Source organism: Sciurus carolinensis, assembly GCF_902686445.1.
Source record: "Sciurus carolinensis chromosome 14 unlocalized genomic scaffold, mSciCar1.2 SUPER_6_x, whole genome shotgun sequence".
Taxonomy (NCBI): Eukaryota; Metazoa; Chordata; class Mammalia; order Rodentia; family Sciuridae; genus Sciurus; species Sciurus carolinensis.
Window position 1 is genome coordinate 7,827,802 of NW_025920104.1, and position 3,386 is coordinate 7,831,187.

General features: G+C 45.3%; 1 pseudogene; it reads right to left on the reverse strand.

The window, feature by feature from the left end:
- Positions 1-1,950: 1,950 nt before the first annotated feature.
- LOC124973123 (atypical chemokine receptor 3-like) lies at positions 1,951-3,028 on the reverse strand (annotated as a pseudogene).
- Positions 3,029-3,386: the final 358 nt, after the last annotated feature.

The window sequence follows — 3,386 nt, forward strand, 5'->3', positions numbered from 1 at the left end:
GTTTGGACCAAGGTAGGAGTGCACACACCTGTGGGCTTGGGTGTGTCAGGCAAATTCGAACCATCGAGACACTTCCCTGGCCCCAGAACTCGGGCTGTGCAGCCTGGGCAGGAAATAGGTTCCCTTTTGCAGGTGGTGCCATCTGCAGCCCCAGGGACCCCTGGGCTGAGTGTGGGTGAGCCCATGTGCACAGCCACTAGCCCTGGCTCTCAAGAGTACCCTCCTTGTTGCTGGCCCACAGAGGGCCTCACCCATGCTGGGTTGGGAAAGGCCCTTCTCTGAGCTCCCACCTGGAAGCCAGGTCTGCAAGAGGTCTGCAGTTCCTGTGGCTCCATATGGAGGTCAGCCATTCTGAGAGTGCTCTTCTGAATAACAGTCACAATGCAGATTTCTGTGGCCATCCACAAGCCAGAAATCTGCTCATTGCATGGTCTCAAGGGCAGTCAATAGACTTCCCTTAGCCAGTTTCACTTTTTGAAGTTTCAGTTAATTGCAGCCAAAAAGTGCTAAATGGAAAATTCTAGAAATACATAATTCCTCTTTTAAATGACTTTTATTACAGACTGTTGTTATAATTATTCTATTTTATTCTCAGTAATTATTGTTGCTCTCTGTGTCTAATTTACAAATTAAACCTTATCATAGTTGTATATGTCTAGAAGAAAACTTAGTAAACATATATAGTATACTCACAGGGTTGGGTGCCTCTAGGTCTCAGGTCTTGGGACGTACCTGGGGTAGATGACAGGGAACCACTGTAATTAACTAGTCTATAGTAGACAGAAAATCTGCACAGGAAGTGTTGGTCAGAGGTCTTCTAAGAAAGGGAAAACAGCACTTGTGCCTCCAACCCTAATCAGAGACAGTGTGAAGGGCTCTGATGGGTGGCCCTGGGAGACCAGGAGTCCTGGCAGACCCAGGCCACACATTTCCTGCACTGCTTCTGCCTCCACAGACACCTCACTACACACTGCCCACTCCCTCCCCAATACACCACCACCTGAAAATCTTCTAAGAAACACTTAGTGTGCTTGAATGTTATGCCTTTATGCCACTCATCTACACTAACCACCTGGGTTTTGCTTTATGGTGGTTCTGTCTTCTAAAATATTTATTCAGCTGGCCTGTGTATGCCATTTACATCCATGTATCCATGTATTTTCATCATGAATGCTGTCTCAATGCCAAGCATGCTTTCACAAATGAGGTGTGAATGCACTTTTAGGATACAAAGTTCTTTATTAAAAAAATAACTTACAAATTAAGAGGACTTTGTTCATTTTGTGCACAGGTTTTCAGACTGGTACAGTCTTTTGTTTAAAATGTAACTCTGTGATACTATTAGTGTCACAGACTGCATTACACAGCAGATTTAGTTCTATATCCTGCACTGGTACAACACATGACACAGATATAAAACTATTATAAATAAAACATTTCAGCCACAACCAGCATATATATGTAATTTTTATTTATATATATAATTTTAATCAGCTAACAATTAATTAATGTTATCCTTAGTCAAAACTGAATTCAAACTAACCTTAAAAGTACTACCACCTGAGTATGTTAGCATTATACCTATAGTTAAATGTATTTAACTTTCAAATACATTTATAAGGTATGCCAGTAGTAAGAAAATAAAGTCTTGAAACTTGAATACAGTCACCATACAAAAATTTCAGGAAGTGCAGAAGCTTCTATTGTACAGGCAAGCCTGTCCTGCAATTGGCTTTGAAACACAGCGCTGGCTGCACAACACAGTTCTGCCTTTGCAAAAGTGTCAGAATACACAGCTGAGCAACAGCTGCAGTGGAATAGAAGGAGAGAAGGATGCACAATATCATATCTTCTCTTCTTCAGACCCAAAGCTCCCTTGCTCTCCTCTGGAGACCATGTGGCCCCAGGCTGTGTTTGCAAACTCCCTGTCCTTGGCCACTGCAGAGTGAGTCATTTAGTGTTCTGCTCCAGCACCAAGCACTCTGTCTCTGACACTATGGAGGTGTCAATGACTTTGCTGATGTCCATTTTGGCAGAGTACTTGAAGGCAAAGGTCTTCATCAGCATGTACTCGTAGCTCTGGTTGATGAATTTCTAGAGCATGGGATTGATGTAGCATTGCACAAGTGCACTGCATGGCATGCAGTGCTGTGAAGAGTGCATTCTCCAGCTAGCAGTTGAAGGGGAGGTAATGCAGGATGGAGAAGATGTCCAGCAGCACCAATACGTGGTAGGGGAGCCAGTAAACCAGGAAGACCACCATGTAGGAAAAGATGGTCTTTGCTACTGTGCTTCTCCTGGTTGCCTGACACCAAGATGGCTCTGGTGAGCATTAGGTAGAAGACAGCTATGATAGAGAAGGGAATGGCAAAACCCAAGACAACAGAGACCAGCTCCATGCAGATCACCCACTACTTGATACTGTGCTCAGGGTAGAAAGACCGGCAGTAAGTCTCATTGTTGGAAGCAGATGTGACTTTAGGTAGTAGGTGTCAGGCACAGACACACAGAAGGCCAGCAGCCACACCCGGACACACAGGATGTGGCACACCATCTTCTTCCTGTGGCTGGAGGTGCTGGTGAAGTAGAAGATGGAGAGGTAACAGTCCACGCTCATGCAGGTGAGGAAGAAGATACTGCCAAAGAGGTTGATGGAGAAGATGAGGTGTGTGACCTTGCAGGTGAGCTCACCCTTGGGTCACTGGATATCCTGCAGCAGACTGACCACCCAGACCTGGATGGTGAGGATGACCCACAGGTCCATGATGGCAAGGTTCAAGATGTAGCAGTGGGTGTCATAGCTCATGGTCTTGGCCTGGATATTCACCCAGACCCCCACAGTGTTGGTGATCATGCTGATCATAAAGATGAAAATATAGATAAAGGAAAGTGTGTAGAGCAGGATGCTCTTGTGGGGCATGAAGGGGAACTGCACCATGTCCACCAGGATGCTGTCACTGCTGTTACATGGACAGCTGAAGTCAGAGTAGTTCCCTGGCTTCATGTAGTCAAAAAGATTCAGATCCATGGTGGGCAGGAGCGAGAATGACCTACAGTGAGCCAGAGAGATGTCAGGAACACTCAGTAGGAAAGCTTGACTTCCAGTCAGAACACTTTTCCAGGGTACTGATAAGGTCCAGCTGTTTTGCTTAAGTTTCTGAGGTGTCCTCACAAAGAAAGTAGAAGAGAAAGCAACCCCATGAGAACAGTGTTACACAAAATAAACACCCAGAGACTCGTCCACACAGTGCCCAAAGACAGAAATTGCATTTGTTTTCTATCTTTTCATGACTGTTCTCAAGACACTCTCAGCCTGGCTCTGCCCAGGGTATAAAATCAACATGGTACAGGGCCAAAGAAACATCAGGCTGCTGAGACTGGCCACA